The sequence below is a fragment of the Chiloscyllium plagiosum genome, chromosome 3, assembly GCF_004010195.1.
Source record: "Chiloscyllium plagiosum isolate BGI_BamShark_2017 chromosome 3, ASM401019v2, whole genome shotgun sequence".
Classification (NCBI taxonomy): domain Eukaryota; kingdom Metazoa; phylum Chordata; class Chondrichthyes; order Orectolobiformes; family Hemiscylliidae; genus Chiloscyllium; species Chiloscyllium plagiosum.
In genome coordinates, this window is record NC_057712.1 from 74,662,865 (window position 1) to 74,683,350 (window position 20,486).

Consider the following 20,486-nt stretch of genomic DNA (forward strand, 5'->3'; position numbering starts at 1 on the left):
CAAAAGTTGAGGTAATTTTGATAGCCATTAGCAAATAGTTTAAGGACATTCTTGGAGACAGCATCATTTCTCTTATCAGCAGATAGGCACTGGAAGACCACAATGTCAGACAATGACATCATAGATCAGCAATGTATAAATATTGATGGCAGAGTAATACAGTTGTGCATAAGTAGTGGTGAGAGTTGTGAAAACCTATTTTATAAAATATTAAGTAGCGAAGTATTATTGCAAAATCAGGACCCATCCTGTCAAATTCGGAATAATAACAGATAAGTCCAGAAAATTCAGTGTAATATTTTGTTTAACAGTTTGCTTGATATGCACTGCATGGAATAGAACATTTTTATGTAGATCACATACCTGAGAATATTTAAAGTTTAATACAGATTTCCTCCAAGACTCAGTATGATTGTATTAAGAGAAATTTCAAATCTGTCACCAAAATGGGAATGACATGCTAATTTAGGATGTATGTATTGTGGACATATTTGGAGTGACATGAGATTTCCCAGCACTTTTTAGCATCAGAATTCTATATCCTTCTGCTGTGAAACATCTCTGTAAGCTTCTCCAGCCAGTGATATTTCTAAACATTTTTTAGGAAATCACTAATTATTGTGACAAATGCACATAGCTTTCTTTTAGCTTATTAAAATCCCAACTTTTTATCAAATATAATTTTTATTGTTATTCTTCCATTATAACATTTCCTTAAAACTGTTAGCTCACTTGAGACCTGAAGGGAAAAAAATGTTTTGAAATGAAGGGCTGAGGGCTTCAATGAATGTCACTTCAGCAACCCAAGGGGTAAAGGCCACTGGTTTACCAACTACAACCTGCAAACATTGCAATCAATGATTGATTATAACATTGAGCTAATGAGTTCAATAGAAGTCTAGGCCATTTGAGCCACCTTGACAAGGCAAGCAAACTCTGATGTGAGAAACATTAGCAGTCTCTATGGCAAATAAATTTTGCTTGTCTGGGGGTGTGGAGTTGTGTAATTCCAAGTCATCGACCTAACCTGTAATTATTTCACTCAGCTTCTTGGCTGCCATTTTACGATGGCATTCTATTTCTAATTTTTTACAAGGAAAGTTACGACTTTGGCGCTTTCCGAAAGAGATCATCATGGCTGTTAAATGAGTGTGAACTTTGTTTACTTCTGTTTGGTTCAATGACCTCTGGAGGCTGCTGATGTTAACTATGGATTGTTTATTGATAAATAATGAAGCACATCTGTACTCAATAACTTTCACTAACATACAATTCTTCATGCTCTGTAGATGCATTTTGCAAAAGGGTTTATTCACAGAAACTGAGAATCTTTGGTGTCACATGGGTCTCCTACAAATCGAGGTCAAACCTGCTAATGTAAAGTTCTGGTTAAATATTGTCTCACAGTTTGCGTTATGCCTTCTGTTGCTTTTACACTAAAGGCTGTGCAATTGTTAAAACCAGTATTTACTCAGCAATTAAACTTTCTTAGCTTCAGGATTTTGCACTCATTACACTTAAAACCATCTGTTCCAGTTTGATGACTGCTATTTTTTTCTGCAATTGGCTGATAAGCAACTGTCCCAGAATACCTTTCCGTCAGTGATTCGGTCAAGGTGATCCTTATTTTCTAAAATTTTACACATTACTGGTTGACAAATATTTTGCTTACAAATGTGAGACTAGTAGTTTAGTTTGTGCAGGATAAGTTGTGAAAAATTCATCCAGCAGCATTTGAAAATTATACTTCCCTTAATAAAAACAACATTCAATTGATTATTTATTAAAACATTTTATTAGGCACGCATTAATGGCTCTTGGACAACTTGGGCTTGGTTAACTCAGTTGATTGGATAGTTGGTTTATAATACAGAGAGATGCTAACAGCACATGTACAATTCCCATTCTGGTTGAGGTTTCCTATGAAGGACCAAATTTCTAATCCTCTCCCTTTGCCTGAAGCACGGTGACCTTCAGGTCAAACCACCACCAGTCATCTCTCTCCAGTGAGATATCAGCCCTCTTAGGATATGGCTACTTTACCATGGATGACTATTTTGAATAGAATTTGAATTAAGTTGCCTGTTCAGCGCACATGCTAGTCAAACAAAAGGCCCCCTTAAATATCGAAGAAATAAATGTTCAAATAAAGAAATATTTAGAAGGGGAAAATCCTCAGATAGTGCCAAGCAGAAGGCAAATTCTTCCTCCACCTCTCGTCTTCAACATTTTTGTAGTGGTGGGATTGGAATAGACCAGACAATGGGAAAGGAGATTATGGCAATTAATTAAATTTATTTGAGTCCTCATTAAGTAGATTTGAAGGATGTGAAGTGGAGTTTTCAAGTGTGTCTCCAGATTCCCACATCAAGCAGAATTTAATTTAGATGCCTGTGCCTGGAGGATTGCATATAATGCTATTTAGAGGCCCAGTGCTCAAAATAGGCCTAGAGACCTTCCCTGACTGCCTGAGTGAGATGGTAGCCACGGACGGTCCCTGTAGAGAGAGGGAAAGAGAGAGGTCCCCCTCTCCATTCTGCAATGGTATCCTGCTGCTGAAACTCTTTAATGGAGATTGTTAATCAGCCTATTCAGATGTGTTATGACAGACTCTGAAGCAGATGGCACTTGAACCTGGGCCTTCTGGCTCAGAGGTAAAGACACTACCACTGTGCCACATACCCTAAATGCCTCCTGTACCTGGTATTCCCAGGCGGTTTTCCATCCCATGTTACCTAGGCCTGAGTTTGTTTAGTTTCCATAATCAAATTAAAGGATTTTTTTAAAAAATCAGACAGCAAGTGCCTCCCTGCCAAAAACCCTGTCTCCCTTTTTTATCCTTCATTGTGGCTTGCTGCTTCCCTCAGACTGGAAAAGTTTCTGACTCACCCTCCAGTTTTTGAGAGTCTGCCCAGTTCTGTCCCTTAGACAGAGGATCTGCCTCCAACAACTAAGTAGAGCTGACATGAAAATCACAATGTGTGACTGTTTCCTCCTGATGCTATTTGACCCACAGAAACTTGCATCTGCGAAAAGAAAAATGAACAGCCCTTGCACTGAAGATGAAGAGCAATGTGCTACAAAGTAAAGAAAAATTTAAACCACTTGGTCTAACTCTACAGTTTCTGAATGCTACTTCTCCTGAGAAAATCTAGCCCCTTTTCTGCGGATAACCTTTTGTTCTCCGGTTCTTTAGTTGGAGATGAGGTGAGGTGAATGAATAGACTGAGATGTCTGTGCTCTAATAATTCCTCTTTCCTTCAAAATTAGATATGGCTTATTTTTGTCTGGCCCCAGCAAAGACCTAAAATCTAGCACAATAAAGGATCAACTTCCACATTAATTCTGATTATCTTCAAATTGCTTTCATGTGAACTACCACTAAGTTTTGGATGAGCAGAAAACTGTATCCAGAAAACATTAGCAGCGGTCATTACCATAAACTCCACTCTAACTGCTATTATCTCATGGTAATCTGTGTTAATCAGATTGTTTGAATACAGATCCTGCCCACCTCTACACCTTTGTATCATCTGCTGTTGACATTCATAATTTGTGCCTTTATTATCTCTGGACTTGACTATTTCAATGCATTCATGGTCAGACTCCCATTTTTCATGTTCTACAGGTATCATGCACCAAATGATGCACTGCTCACATTCTAAGCAGTTCAATAAAAGCCAATTACTGCAGATGCAAGAAATCTGGAACAAAGAGACTACTGGAAAATCTCAGCAGATATGACAGTATCTGTGGTTAACAATGTATTTCAGACAAACTCATGGAAGGGTCTAAGGCCTTGAATAATGCCCAATCTACCTGAGGTTTCCCCAGTAGGGTAAGGTGTCTTAAATATTTGAGCCATCATCACACATTGTTATTTTGCAGTAATCAAGAGTGGTGCTCTCCACTAATAGAAAGCTGCCATCAAGCCAAAAAGACTTTCTATCAACCAGACAAATGAATTATATGGTATAATAATATGGATTTCAGCAATGATGTGATTCTATGTGAGTCAGTCATACATTTCAACAGCTAGTGGATTGTATCAAACAATGTGAGGTGATGACCTAGCGGTATTATCACTGAACTGTTAATCCAGAGATCCAGCTAATATTGTGGGGATCTAGGTTTGAATCCCACCAAGGAAGATGGTGTAACTTGAATCTGATTTTTTTTTAAAAGTCTGGAATTAAGAGTCCAATGACCATGAATCCATTGTCGCTTGTTGGAAAAACCCATCTGGTTCACTAATATCCTTTAGGGAAAGAAACTGCCATTCTTATGTGGTCTGGCCTACATGTCATTCCAGACTTACAGCAATGTGGTTGACTCTGGGTAATTAGGGATTGGCTATAAATGCTAACCTGGTCAGTGATGCCCTCATCCAGTGAATGAAATTAAAAAGAAAATTTTCTTTTGACACTCTGCAGCTTAGAAGCTTGGTGGCTATGCTCAACCAGCCCATGCATGCACAATCAGAATAGTGTCAAATATTATGTATGATTCAGCTGGAAGACTTATTAAATTGCCCCGACTGTGCTGAAAATTGAACTAATTTAACATGAAGATTGCATTGTGATTCACTTGTGCAAACTAGAAGCTATATTCACTCTGATCTGCCCTGTCCTTCACAGTGCAAATTTTTCATGAAGAAAAGGGTTGTGGAGACTACTAATCCATACTGTTTTCCCATCATAACATCTTGATCATAGTCATCTTGTCTATATTGAATTTAATTAGCTAACAGTTCCTGTTGTATCAATTTACCAACTGTAGTCCAACCACTTAATTTACTTCTAAAAATTCTTTACTTTCTACAGATGGTTTTCTTGCATATCAGTCCTGATAAAAAAGAATAATTTGATGTCTCTTTATAGAAGTATTGAAGTTCTGTACAACACAGCACTTACTTAAACTTATTGTTCATTTTATTGTGCCTTCTTCCTTCAGCTCACTCTAGGTGATCATGAACTCAGCAACCCAGGCTTCACACTCAGCATTCTGAATGCCAACATCCAATCTTCCTTTAAGACTGCATTTTAAATTCACCTTTTTGATCATACTTACAGTCAGCTCTTAATATTTCCTCCTGTGGTACTGTCTCCATTTTTTAAAAATCTAATTCAGTTTGTGACATATCATGAAACCTTTTGTGTGTTAGCCATTATGTAAACTTAAATTATTGCTGAAATGTCAATAGTAGTGACGCTGTACTCCCTGCTCCAGAGTAACATGTATTTTCTTCCCGGATATGCAAAAGAAATTCTGAAACCAAAAGGTCAATCCAAGTATTAATTAATTTCGGCACAGTTCCTGTCTGAGATTTATGGAACATCTGGTTCTCAGAGTACTAAACACTTCACATCTCTTTGCTTTTGTGACTAGTGGATTGTACATTAACTGTCTATTTATTCAGTGATATCACTCTAACATTGTCCAATACAGAAACCAAATAATTACTATCATAGCACAAAGGAGATAAAACTAGAATATTAGATAAGATGCACAGTTCCGATTTATCAGCAGGTCTTGCTTGTTTCACTTTAATCACATAATGTCATAGACTTTTCATGAGCCTTTGATCCATTACTTCGGTCAATTTGTTCATTTATTAGATATAACTAAAATAATGTCCTTATAATCTTCTAAGTAACAAGTTATCAATGTTAGCAATCAATCACAATTATTTTATGTTTTAAAAATTTAACAAGTAAATTGAGAAATTGAGGTGTCTGGACTCGTTCTCTAGATTTAACAGAAATTACATCTAATCTCATTGAAGCATGCAAAAGTCCTGCAGGGCTTGACAGGACTGATGCAGGAAGGAATTTTCTTGAACCAAGGGACACTGTGTGTGAATAAAAGGTGGGCCATTTAAGACTGAGATGAAGACAATAGTCTTGATTCAGAGGAATTCTCTCACCTCAGAAGGCTATCGTGGGATATGGGAACAGTATAAGAAAATGACATTTATTTCAAAGCTCAATCAATTTAATGTTGGTGCAGACAAATGGCCCGCTCATGCTCCTAAATTGATGGACTCTTCCATGAGTTTTCTTAGTTGCATGCTGTGATTGCAGAAATAGCTGGCACTAGGGATAATAATAAAATTAAAAATACCTATGTCATATTGTTAATGACACTCAAGGAAGGAAAGCTTGCCAGGATGTTCAAAAACCAAGATAAGTCACTTAGCTGCATCAATCAGAATACAGCTTACATTTATGTACTCACCTTGCAAATGCAACTTATAATGATCAGAGCATATATTCATTTCAGAAGTTGGGATAGCAGGGTGACATATATAGATTGGGCCATCTGCTGCAAGGATAGCAGCAGTACCGCAGCTATGATATGACCCATGGCTGATAAATTCTGCAAACCCTGGTGTGCAACTGCTGTCGGAAATGGAACTCCACTATCTTGAAAGGCTGCTGGAAAACCTACCCAGGGTCGTGTGGTGTGGAGTAGTAAACCTACCATACTTGTTACCACCCATTTCCACCTTGGCTACATAAAACAGTAGAACCATAGAATCCCTACAGTCTGGAAACAGGCCCTTTGGCCCACCAACCCTCTAAAGAGTAACCCTCCCAGACCCATTCCCCCTACTTAATGCACCTAACCTAGGCATCCCTGAACAATTTAACATGGCTAATTTACCTAACCTGCACGTCATTGGACTATGGGAGGAATCCAGAGTATCCAGTGGAAACCCACAGAGACACAAGCAGAATGTGCAAACTCCATACAGATAGCCATCCAAGGCTGGAATCGAACCCAGGTCCCTGCTACTGTGAGGTAGCAGATCTATCCACTGTGCCAACCACAAAGTAGTCAAGCGCTATCACGTCACTCATACTTGATTTTTAGATTTTCTTTTCTGAAATTACATGTGTCTTCTTTATTCTTCAGTTCTTCAGCCATAAAAAAGCTGATTGCACGATTAAATAGCATAAAATCGTAAAATTCCTACATTGCAAATGGAGGCCATTCATAGAGTCATAGAGATGTACAGCACAGAAACAGACCCTTCGGTCCAACTTGTCCATGCCGACCAGATATCCCAACCCAATCTAGTCCCACCTTCCAGCACCCAGCTCATATCTCTCCAAACCCTTCCTATTCATATACCCATCCAAATGCCTTTTACATGTTGCAATTGTACCAGCCTCCACCACTTCCTGTGGCAGCTCATTCTATACATGTACCAACCTCTGAGTAAAAAGGTTGCCCCTAAGATCTCTTGCGTATCTTTCTCGTCTCACCCTAAATCTATGCCCTCTAGTTCTGGACTCCCCCACCCCAGGGAAGAGACTTGGTCTGTTTATTTTATCCATAAACCCCCATGATTTTATAAACTCTATAAGATCACCCCTCAGCCACCGATGTTCCAGGGTAAACAACCTTGGCCTATTCAACCTCTCCCGATAGCTCAAATCCTCCAACCCGCGCAATATCCTTGTAAATCTTTTCTGAACCCTTTCAAGTTTCACATCTTTCTGATAGGATGGAGACCAGAATTGCACACAATATTCCAACAGTGGCCTAACCAATGTCCACAACATGATCTCCCAACTGCTGTACTCAATACTCTGACCAATAAAGGAAAGCATACCAAATGCCTTCTTCACTATCCCATCTACCTGCGACTCCACTTTCAAGGAGCTATGAACTTGCACTCCAAGGTCTCTTTGTTCAGCAAAACTCCCTAGAACCTTGCTATTAAGTGTATAAGTCCCGCTAAGATTTGCTTTCCCAAAATGCAGCAACTCACATTTATCTAATTTAAACTCCATCTGCCACTCCTCAGCCCATTGGCCCATCTGGTCAAGATCCTGTTGTAATCTGAGGTAACCCTCTTCGCTGTCCACCACACCTCCAATTTTGGTGTCATCAGTAAACTTAATAGCTGTACCTCTTATGCTCACATTCAAATCATTCCCAAACTCAACACACAGATGAGAATGGGGATTAATGTTGTAATCTCACCTAAAGGAATAGCACACTTTATCACCGAGGAATGAAGATCATGAAGGGAAATCATTTTGAACAATCCAGTTTCTAGAATCAGGACAGTAATACCATAAAAGACCAAAGAGCAAAGGTAGGAACTATCTCTGGGTTAAAATTGTGGATCTCTATCCCTAATCGCAAAGTGGGTACACCTACAGCAAATGGACTGCAGCAGTTCAAACCCCACTCACTACCACCTTCTCAAGGGCAGCTAAGGATGGGCAATAAATGCTGGCCCAGCCAGTGGCATCAATATCCTGTGAGTGAATGAAAAAAAATTCAGACTGATCTGTACATATTTTTATTTAAAACATTTATCTGTTTGAACTCACCTCTTATCTCAGAATCTGCGAGTTTGTGATAGATAACAATTTCATTTTGTGTTTACTAGTTAATAAACTCACTGCTTTGGTAATTCAAGAAAACCTAGTTAAACTAGCCCCTTTTAAAGCATAATTTCATTTAGATTGCAATAAGGGTATCTACAAGAGAAGGATTCTTTGTAAATTTGTTGAGACCAACCAAAGGAGTGGGTGAACAAAGAAGGGGAGTCAGTTCATTCTTCCTCAGCTGGGAGCTCAATAGTTTGGGGTACTCTGTCAGAAACCTAACAAATTAGGAAAACTCACCCAGCATCTAGTGATAACACTAATCAAAGTTAAAAGTTTCAACAAACATTTAAAAATCTGATAACCTATAATTGTCAATGACATTGTGATTTTATCACTTCTGTGCAATTCAGCAAGTTATAAATATAAATATCATGCTGAACATTGTTCTAGTACACCTGCTGTATACAAATGATGGAATCCACATGTGTAGTTTCAATCATGGTTTAGAAGGAACTGAGCAGTCAGTGCGCTAGAAAGATCTTGGATTGGGGTGGAATGGTGGCTCAGTGGTTCGCACTGCGACTTCACAGCACCATGGACCTGGGCTCGAATCCAGCCTCAAACAAATGTCTGTGTAGAGTTTGCACATTCTCCCAGGGTCTGTGTGGGTTTCCTTTGGTTTCCTCCCACCATCCAAAGATGTGCACATTAGATGAATTGGTCATGCTAAATTGCCCATAGTGTGTAGGTTAGGTGCATTAGTCAGGGGACTTGTAGGGTAAGGGAATTGGTCCAGGTGAGTTACTCTTCAGAGGATTGGTGTGGACTTGTTGGGCCAAGTGGCCTGTTTCCACACTGTTGGGATTGATATCTTAAAATGGGCAGCAGAATTGGCTGGGCATCCAAACAAGGGGTTAAAGTTGATTACAACTACAAAAAGATCCCAAGACAGAAGCTATTATTCAGGTAAACAAAACAGTTAAAAAAGAGAATTCAAATATTTTTAAATTCCTGAGACTCGTGGAAGGTTCTGTAAGATTGGAAAATAATAAATGTGACATTTACATTCTAAGAGTGAGAGAGACAGAAAATAGGAAAGTTGGACCAGTTAACCTAACAGCTGTCACAGAGACTATGTTAGAAGCTATTATTGAATGATCCAAGAAAATCAGACACTATCAACATGGCTTTGTGAAAGGGAAATTATGTTTATCCAATTAATTGTTGTTCTTTGGGGAAAGTAAATTGCTGTGAATAAAGGAGAACTACTGGAAGCACCACTACTTTTACCCATATATCAAGGAAATGCCTGTGTTTCCAAACTCCTCTGGAGATTCATGTTTATTATTGAAGGCAGTGTGTGGTGACACCAGGTGACCCTACGATCTATGCATGTGCAAGCCTGTGGGATTGCCATGGAGTTTTTTGACTCACTGAAGTGTGCTTTGATACTGAAAAGGTTGAGAGCTGCTGGTGTTGGGCCTAACATATTGGCATGGATAGAAGATGGTTTTCTGTTATCTAACATGACAGTAGGCATGAATGGGTCATTTTATGTTTCAATAAGGTCGTTTCTCATTCTTCTAATCTTCAATACATAAAAGCTCAATTTATGCACATAGATTCCTCAGTCCTTCTATGCTATATCTTTCTGCAGTCTTTCTCCATTTAAATAATATTCAGCACCTTCATTGGTCCTACCATGATGAATAAACATTCCACATTGTATTTTATCTGTCAAGTTTTTACCCACCTGCTTAATAGTCCTTTGCAGAATCTATGTCATCTTCATCACTTCCTTCACATTTATTTTGTGCCATCTGCAAGCTTGGCAAAACTACATTCACTTCCTCCATCCAAGCCATTAATAAATATTGGAAATAATTATGGTCCCAGCGTTGATCCCTGTGGAATTCCACTGATTATAGGTATCCATTAAAATGCTTCCAATCCCCTATCCATGTTTATACACTCCCTCCAACACTATGGGCTCTAAATTATTGAATAGCCTACCTTGTGGTACCTTGTCAAACACCTTCTGGAAATTCAAATATATTATAGCTATTAATTACTATTTATCTATTCTGTTTGTTACCTTCTCAAAGAATTCTAATAACTTTGTCGGGCATGATAGTCCCAGTATGAAATCATGCAGACTCTGCATTTCTAAATGCTGTGCTAATACAGCCATTCTAAAAGATTCTAAAATGTTTCCAGCAACAGAGGATAAGCTTACTAGCCTATGGTTGCATGTCTCAATGTCTTCTTCCTTATTTGAATAAATGTTTGACATTCAGTTTTCAAATTTCTTCAAAAATCTACAACTTCTTGGTAATTACTATCAGTGCACCAATTATCTTATAGCTTTTTAAAAATATCCTAGGATACATTTCATCAGGTCCAGTGGGATTTATCTGTATTTGGACCCATTAGTTTCTCTAGTAATTTTGTTTTAAATGTTAGTTGTTGTATGTATTTCCTTCCTATGTTTGCACCAAAGTTAATCAAACATGATCTGGAATACTTGACTTCAACAAAAGATAAGTTTCAATTACCAGCTGGAAATTTCTCTTAAAGGATTGGCCTTCTCCTTCAGAAATTTAAAGGTGCGATTGAAGTGAATTCTGTGATGACATTTGTTACTATAGCTTCTACTTGACTGTGTCTTAGTTGCTTATCAAAGGCTATGATGAACACCGTATGCATGCATATATGCAGACCACTTTACTCTGAGCAAATGGGAAATAGAACTGGAGTGACAGATGCAACCAGCAGGGTACTGACTCCATACTCTCGTCAGCTTCTTACATTTAAAGAATTTTTGGATTGGTATTGATTAAACAAACTTCATAAAATTATAATTGTTTTACGCAAATTTATGTTGTGAATATTTTACATGTTATACTTATATATATTCAAATAACATGAAGAATATTTGCTTTTTCTTTGATTTATAGATAACACAGGGCAAAACTTAGTTACCTTTGTGCTTCTGGCATGGAGTCCAGTACATCAGTTATATTAAGTATATTGTTGGGATGTGCATTATGAATCACTAGAACAATGGATGGAATTGTGTGCTCACTATGTAACTGAACCATGACAGACACTGCCAATTAACCTTTGCACACTGCAACGCACAAGACACCTAATAACATTCGTCACAGCCTGTGAACTGATCTGAACTGCTACTACCTACTATCGCGACAATTTAAACAAATGTCTTTCCTTTCCTTTTTTGCAAAATGAAATTACATTTACTGGTGAGAGGAAAACCTCTCAAAATGAACAGTCTTTGATGTCAGCCTCATTAATAGGTGAGGCTTTGAGGAAATCATTCTGCAGATGGTTGTGCAGTAGAAGATGAAAGTGCAATAGTTTATGGCTTATTCTGCAGCAAGATATAACTGAAGGGCTATCATGATAGTGCTATTATAATCCTATACTTGTCTTTTCTCATTTTGCCATAGAAAACTGTGAGTGTGGTGAATGACATAATAGCCTGAGCATCTCACTACGGAAAGTGTCAACCACTGTTAAACATACAATCTCCAACTCAGTTACATTCGAGATAAGGGATGTCAGTTGTGAGGTGGGGAAATTGCACCAGGGGATGAACCTGAGTATAGCTAAGAGTGATTGGTGGTTCAGGACCACCTGCACATCCATTCTCACCCATGAGACTCAAGAAGGTGGACCTTAAAGGCCTTGCATTATAAAATGTGCTGCAATGATCAGAAGCTACTCTATATATGGATGGCTTCTAATCAATCTGTTCAGAGATATTAAACACCCCTCTGGAATAGGTGGGGCTTGAACTTAAGCCTTCTAGCTCAGAGGTAAGAACACTGCCACTACACCCAAGAATGCTTGGCTACGTTGTAGGACTTTCGTTCGAGTATTAATACCACTTGTGGCTCTGTTTGTAAAATCTTGGATCTGAGTCCTAATGTTCTGGGTTAAACTACCACTTAGACATTGAGGGAATACAGCACTGCTACAACTGTTAACTTTCAGATGGGAGGGCTCATGTGGCACAATAGTATTGTCCCTACCTCTGGCCTGTGGAGGCCTGGATTCAAGTCTCACTTGCTCTAGAGGTACATAATGAATCTCTGAACAGTCCGATTTGGAAAGAAACTGAAATACTGGTATGGATTTTTCATAGGGTGAGGTTTTGAAAGACTTTATATCAATGTAAGTCTCCTTTTTCTTTTAGAAGATTGACCATAAGTAGTTTCAGTCACGTGTGGGTATGACTTATTGTTGCTGAAAACACTTGAAGGGTTAGGGACAGAGCCAAAAAACGTGCACAAGCAAAACAGCCACACTGGCTAATGCCAGCAAACCTAACTGGGACAGAGCTGTATGACTGAACTTAAAAAGAAGGCTCAACTCAGAAGGTCATCTTTTGTGGTTATGATCTTGACCCATGCATATAGGCCTTTGGTGAAAAAGGATATATAGACATTTTCCAAGTTGTGTTAAAAGGTCCGTTACCGAGCTGTTGAATGTTTGTTACTACTTTTATATTTTATTGGTGAACACTGATAGATGTGCAAGAGAGAAATAACATTGTTGTGCCAGTAGTGTTAGACACTATCTGTCACATCATTGCAGATTCCATTAATTTTACAAGAGGTATCTGACTGAGATGCTTGGCCTGCACAACCTACTAGGACCCAACCTTACAATGCTAAATTACACTCACTGGAGCCTGCAGCAGTGAGTGGGCAGTAGCACATATCCTGACAGAACACAGTAAGTCACTTACACTCTTGGTTTTAGGGTCAACTTCTCTGGAACTTCTCATGGGTGCTGACCTCAGCGGCTACCTCTATCCAAGTTGCTTTTGCCATTTGAGTTGGCCTCTTGTTGCCATCCACAGTGAAAAGAATTTACCTTCACTTCTAGACAGCATGGTCCCAAGTTTTTCAGGTCTCAAACATCTCTAGATGGGATTAATGAACAGAGGTTAAGTGATGTTCCTGGGTTGCAGACAGGCAAATGCTGTATGAATGTCTTTTAAATATGGCATCTGAATGTTGGAGCCAGGAAGATCCCATCAAGATTTGAAACTTCTGCTTCATAGAATTTGTTGTCCTACATGTGTATGCACATGCAATGAGCTGAGAAGAATACAATTGTGAAAGAAAACCCACCTCACATTCAAATGAAAGTCCCTCCTGCTTTCCAATCCAACTGTGACAGTCTCAGAAATGAGGATCCCATCCCACGAATGTGAATTCCAACAATGAGCAGAATTTACTCTCTTCCCAATTTTGAGATGGAGGGTAAAAATTGGGCAGTTCTCTGCTCTGATCTCATCCATCACTAATGAGGATCTCAAATACTGATTATTGTCCACTTAAGGGCTTCATTCCACTGCCACTAGTATTCACCTAGTGGGGGAGCTTATTATACAGGATGCCTGAAAGGAAACGTTTTGAGTTACTTGTGGGCTTTTGGAGGGAGGGTGGAGGAAAGGGGTGGCGTTCCCACATTGTTAGATGGTCATTTCCTGATTAATAGACCCAAGATTTGCAGTTGATCACACTCAGGCTCAAGCCCTCCCCACTCCATTCATTGTGTCTCCTATCCCACAATCTGCCATTATCAGCATTAACCCTTGGTCTGGGTTATTTAGTGATTCTGAGCCTTGTTTACATGCATTACCGGCAGTACCCAATGCCGAGCAATGAAAAGCTGCCAGCCTCTGATTGGCCTGCATATCTCAGTAGGCAGTGCTTCACCCGTGAGGCCATAATCCTGATTGGCAATTAATCTGGTGGATCTTCCTGAAAAGAGATGACCCAAAGTTCTCACTTCCTCTCCAGTAGACAATCAAGACCCAGGTTACTGTTAGTGTCAGCTGCAATTGTTTCAACTTGTGTTTTTTTCCTAGCAGTGCATCAGTGATATAATCTTTTATTTTGTCTAGAATTGCTTTTGGAAAAGACAATGATAGATGTATTTGCAATGACCATTTCTATAAAACTTTCGCACCTGATCAACTCTGACTCTCTAGCATCTGCAGTCCTCACTTTCTCCTAGTGATGATGAAGGAATAGCAATGTATTTTGAAATTAAGATGGTGGGTCACTTAGAGGGGAACTTGTAGATGGTGAGTTTTTCACCCACCTACTGCCCTCGTTCTTCTAGGAAATACAGGTCACGTGTTTGGGGAGAAGCCTTGATGTGTTGTGACAGTGCATCTTGTAGATAGTACACAATGTAGCAACAATGCACTAGCATTAAATAAAGCGAATGTCAGATGCTGGGTAGAGTGCTGATCAAATCAGCAGAAATATCATAGATGGAGATGGACTTCTGTAGTATTGTTAGGGTGGCACACCTCCAGGCAGGTGGATCACATATCGTGATTGTGCTGAGCTCCTTGGTCATCCTACCCTTGTTGATACTTTGATATCTTTCAATATTTTCTGATTGGAAGACAACCCCCAGAATTTATCTATGTTTCCACATCATGCAAGGGCCTTTGTTAACCTTTGCTTAACAGGTCCTGACATTTCAAAGACAGCCGTACTCCTCTGCCACACTTTCAAACAGTATCTGGACATATTAATATGATTCTTTACAGCTTGTCATCTATGTTTAAACATATTAAAGTTATTTTTGTATTTTCTCTGCTTTCTCTGCTAGCGCAGGACTTTAAATCAAAATGTTAAATGAAAGTCAAACAGCACAGGCACATTAACAAAAACAGAGGTTCCTTTGAACCAAGAAAGACTGCCGCATTAAAACAGATGGTAAATGTTTGTGTGAAGGTGTCCATATGTCTTTGCCTGTATTAAAATTATTTTAATATGTGGCAATATTGTTTATTCACCTCATTACTATCCCAACATGTTTGTTAGAGTTGTTTAATTATTGCCTCCTGAAGAACGGTAAAGCCACCATTCTAGCAAAATGAAATGTATGTTTTTTCTTGGCCACAAGTGCAAGCTCTGATTATGAAGGTGAAACTGTCATCGTTCAACATTAGTTGGGGTCTTAAGAGTATGTGCCATTATGTAACTTCACTGAATCTGGCAGTTGTTCAAACATTCACTCTGATTTTAGTACTTTCCTAAGGTAAACCCAATCCAGCTGGCGGAGGTTTAAAATTACTCATTTGCAATGTTTGTTTTTCATAAATCTCTGTTTACTTGTAGAGAGTGTCACACGATATTTCAGAAATGCACGTTAATGATCAAGTCGCAGCTTTTTACTTCACAAACTTTCTTAGTCTTTGACCTTGGTAAACTAATGTTAGATAATGCTATGACATATATCCTACAAGAACAAATTAAAACAAAGATTAATGATGGTTAAAAGATAAACAGGATGTCCAACTTCTTTTTTTTATTTTGCTTCTGTGACTACTGTAAAAATAATAGCAGGTTTCAGAAATCAGAATTTATGCTAAACTACCAGGTTGGGAATGCCAATAATGTTGCAGACATCTAGTTTACAGTACATACATTTTAGTTTTAAAGAATGTAGGCTTAGAACCCACAATCTAAAAGGTCAGAGTTGAAGAGAGGGAGGGCTGTGAAACAGCAAATGAGACGCTTAGGGTAAAGAGGTACATATATGATGTCTGCTGTACTTGTAATTATGGCATCCCAACGAGATATTTATTTTGATAACTAGGACTAAATTAGTTATTTAAACCCTGAAAAGGTTTTAAAACTCATTTATGCCATAATGAAAAAAACTGAAATGAAGGATAATTACATTTCAGATTAAGGATAACCTAGAACAGGTTACATTATCTTGGAGATGGATGGATCTTAGGAAGGTAAAAACAATGACTGCAGATGCTGGAAATCAGATTCTGGATTAGTGCTCTTCCAGCACCACTAATCCAGGATCTTAGGAAGGTTCTACTGTTTCAATGAAATGGATGATTGCTGGGAAAGCTTTGGGCTTTGTGAGGTTTGTGGCTGAGTGAGAGAAGCTAGCCAAAACAAATGATGTTTAATAGATCTGTTTTGTAACTTGTGTATATATCACTGATTTCAAAACTGACCACTTAATAGATGGGTGAAACGTAATCTCAGTTTTATCCTGTGAAGAACAGAAAAATAATGGTTGGCAAATTTGAAAATATTTGGAGACAAATTTTATTTAAATTTAAATAAGGCAGGTTGTCTCTGGTTGATCAAAATGTGGAGGTGCTGGTGTTGGACTAGAGTAGACAAAGTTAAAAATCACACAACTCCTGGTTATGTTGTAACTATTAGAATCATTACAGTGAGGCAACAGGCTCTTCAGCCCAACAAATCCACGCCAACCCTCCAAAAAGTATCCCACCCAAAACAATTGCTCTACGTTTACCCCTGACTAATGCACTTAAGCACACATCCCTGAACACTATGGGCAATTTAGAATGGCCAATTCACCTAATCTGCACATCTTTGGATTGTGGGAGGAAACCAGAGCACCCGGTGGATACCACTGCAGACACGGAGAGAATGTAAAAACTCCACACAGAAAGTTACCTGAGGCTGGAATTGAATCTGGGTGCCTAGCACTGTGAGGCAACAGTGCCAACCACTGAGCCACCATGCCAGTGAAACTTACCATCAACTACTCTTTAGTATCTGTCTCAATCTTGGACACATGCATCTCCATCAAGGACAGGCACCTCAGTACCTCACAGTACCGCAAACCCACGGATAAGTTCATGATGCTGCACTTCTGTAGCTTCCACCCCAAACATAGTAATACAGCCCTCCCCTATGGACAAGCCCGACACATACACAGGATCTGTTCAGATGAGGAGGAACACGACGGACACCTTAAGGTGCTCGAGGATGCCCTCATAAGAACAGGGTACGATGCTCAACTCATCAATCGCCAGTTCTGACATGCCACAGCGAGAAACCATAATGCCCTCCTCAGAAGACAGACATGGGATGCAACAATAGGGTACTCTTCATTGTCAAGTACTTCCTGGGAGCAGAGAAACTATGCCATGTTCTTCGCAGCCTGCAACACATTATTGATGAAGATAAGCACCTCACCAAAACCTTCCCTAGACCTCCACTTCTCGCCTTTAAACAACCATCAAACCTTAAACAGACCATCATTCACAGCAAGCTTCAGGACAACATCGACCACTATACTGTGCAACCCTGTCATGGCAACCACTGCAAGACGTGTCAGAGTGTGGACATGGATATCACCATTACACATGGGGACACCACCATGTATGTGGCAGGTACTCATGTGACTCGCCCAACATAGTCTATCTCATAAGCTGCAGGCAAGGATGCCCCAAGGCATGGTCCATTGGCGAGACCAAGTAAATATTATGAAAATGGATTAATGGACACTGCAAAACAATCGCCAGACAGGGGTGTTCCTCCCATTCAGCGAAGACTTCAGCGGTCAGGGACACTCTGCCTCGAATCTTCGGGTGACCATCTTCCAAGGTGGACTTCAGGATACGCAATAATGCAGAGTGGCCGAGCTGAGGCTGATAGCCAAGTTTGGAACCCATTAGGATGGCCTCAACTGGGATCTTGGGTTCATGTCACACTACAGGTGACCCGACTACACTATACGCTCTCTCTCTCACACACGCACACACACAAGCACACATGCACACACTCTTACATATTCACAGACTCACGCAGACCCTCTCTTATGCACACCTCACACTCTCACTCATGCACACACCCTCTCACAGGCATATATTCCATCACACTCACACACATTTTACCAAGAATGCATACACACAAACACACAGTCTCACACATGCACTCACACACACACACTCGCATTCTCTCATGGATGCACACACAGGTAAGACTATTGGGTGAATTTGCATTTGAGGAATTAAATTTGCTGATACATTCTATTTTGCTGAAAAAGCACACAATCTGAAGGCAGTCAATGCAGGCAGTCAATGCAGGCAGTCAATCCATGTAATATTTTATAAATTTCTACTTTGGAAATAGAACCAGTCTGACTCAAGACTGGGTTACAGACAGACTCTAACCTTACACTTTTAATGCATTGTTTGAGCTGAGATGTCACCTTTTTTTAAAATAAAATCTTAAGTTATCTTAAGAATGTGATCTAAAAGAAGTTCTGGGATTTACTTTTAATGAACTGAAACCTGCAACCCATTCTAAAAGATGAAAGACTTAACAGCAATCTAGGTTTTTTCAATATATCATTTCAGTTGCATGACATGTAAAATTTTGCTATAAATTCTGTATCTTATGATCCTCTTCCAAAGCTACTTGTTGAAGGAGTAGCACTCTGAAATCTAATGCTTCCAAATAAACGTATTGGACTATAACCTGGTATTGTGTGATTATTTTAACTCTGATTGATCAAGGTATTGCCCTGTGGATTGACCAGAGAATGATTGTTACCTATTTTGTTTTATTGAATGCCTTGCCCAGAATTCCAAAGAAGACATTTTGGACTTAAAATACTATCTCTGTTTCTTTCTCCACAGCTGTTGATAGACCAACTAAGTATCTCCAACATATTCTGTTTTCAGTTTAAGTTCCTAGAATCCTAGAATGCCTGCAGTTTGGAAACATGCCATTCGGCCCACAGGTCCACATCGACTCTCCAGAAAGCATCCCAGACTCACCCCCTACCTTACAACTCTACATTTCTCACCTGTTAATCCAACTAACCTACACATCCCTGGGTGCTATGGGAAATTTAGCATGGTCAATCCACCTAACCTGATCATCTTTTTGACTGTGGGAGAAAACCAGAGCACCCGGAGGAAACACATGCAGACACAGGGAGAACGTGCAAACTCCACACAGACAGTAGCCTGAAAATGGAATCTGTGGTGCTGTGAGGCAGCAGTGCTAACATTTTGCTTTTATTTCTGCATATATGTTATTTTCCCTTTACTTTTGCACTTATATAAATTGTCTTGTTTAGTGCAAGATGAAAAGCTTTGACAAAATGTGTAATTTTTCAACAATACTTAGGCAAAATAATGTATGAATTCCCTAGAGGATAGTGTATGTCCGTATTTAATTAGGTATTTGCTTGAAACTCAAAGCTATGTTGAGATCAAAATGCTAAAGATCATATGATTTGAAGTTTAATATCTACTTATGTCCAAATTTGAAAAGCAATGATATACTAAAACATGATAAATGTATTAAGGAATATAGAACAAAGCTGAACGCATTGAGTTATGACAAAAAACATCAGTCATAATCTCATTGAAGGATGGAACAGGTTTAGAGGTTGCTTATTACTAATGTTACTTTGATTCTTTTGGCACAGCCAAAGATTTTCCAAGCAGCTTGACTCTTGCTTCTAATGAATAACAAATGTATCTGTTGTCTAGTGTGCAAGACACTAGTCTGCTTTTCCAGACCAGATAGGGAATCTTATGGAAAACATGTTAAAAGAAAGTAATTATGTGATATTGTAAAAATAGTGTTAATACCAAGTATAGCTTTTCAGTTTTGCTCAGAAATCTTTAAGCCTAGAAAATGAAAGGTTATTTGTCAAGTACAATATTAATTTTCCAGCATCTGCTAAGTCCAGGTGAGGCACCGAACTTCCTTGGTGATAAAGTAATTTACATTGTTGCACACTTTGAGCTCATGGGTCTCTGTAAGAAAAAGTGTATTCCTTTAAACAGAATTCTGTCAATGAGACTGAATGCACGAACTCCCCTTGGTAATGTTGCATTTGGGTGAAGTAAATTACCTTACAAAAGCACCATCTGTTTGAGCATAGGTAATAAATACTGTAATAACCATTGTCAGAATTAGCTAGAGATAAAGCTGTTACCTCTCACTGTCAATGCATGATAAGAAAGAAGATTTACAATTCATCTGGCTCCAGGCACATGTGGCACACCTGACCCAAAATCTACATGGCAGCCCAAATCAGTTCAGTAAACACTGTTTCACATACTTGAGACAAGGAGAGATGTTTGCAAAGGATTTGATGCAAATACCGAGACTACAATGTATCTTCTTTGCTTGAGAAGAATTAAACACATTCACATAGTTGTGCAGCAAAAAGGATCTCATGATTAATTTAACTAGCTGTTCCAATAGCCATGATTTTCCATGTCTGACTTCTTCATTTTAATTCTGAATTCAAAGTATTCTAATGGTACTTTTA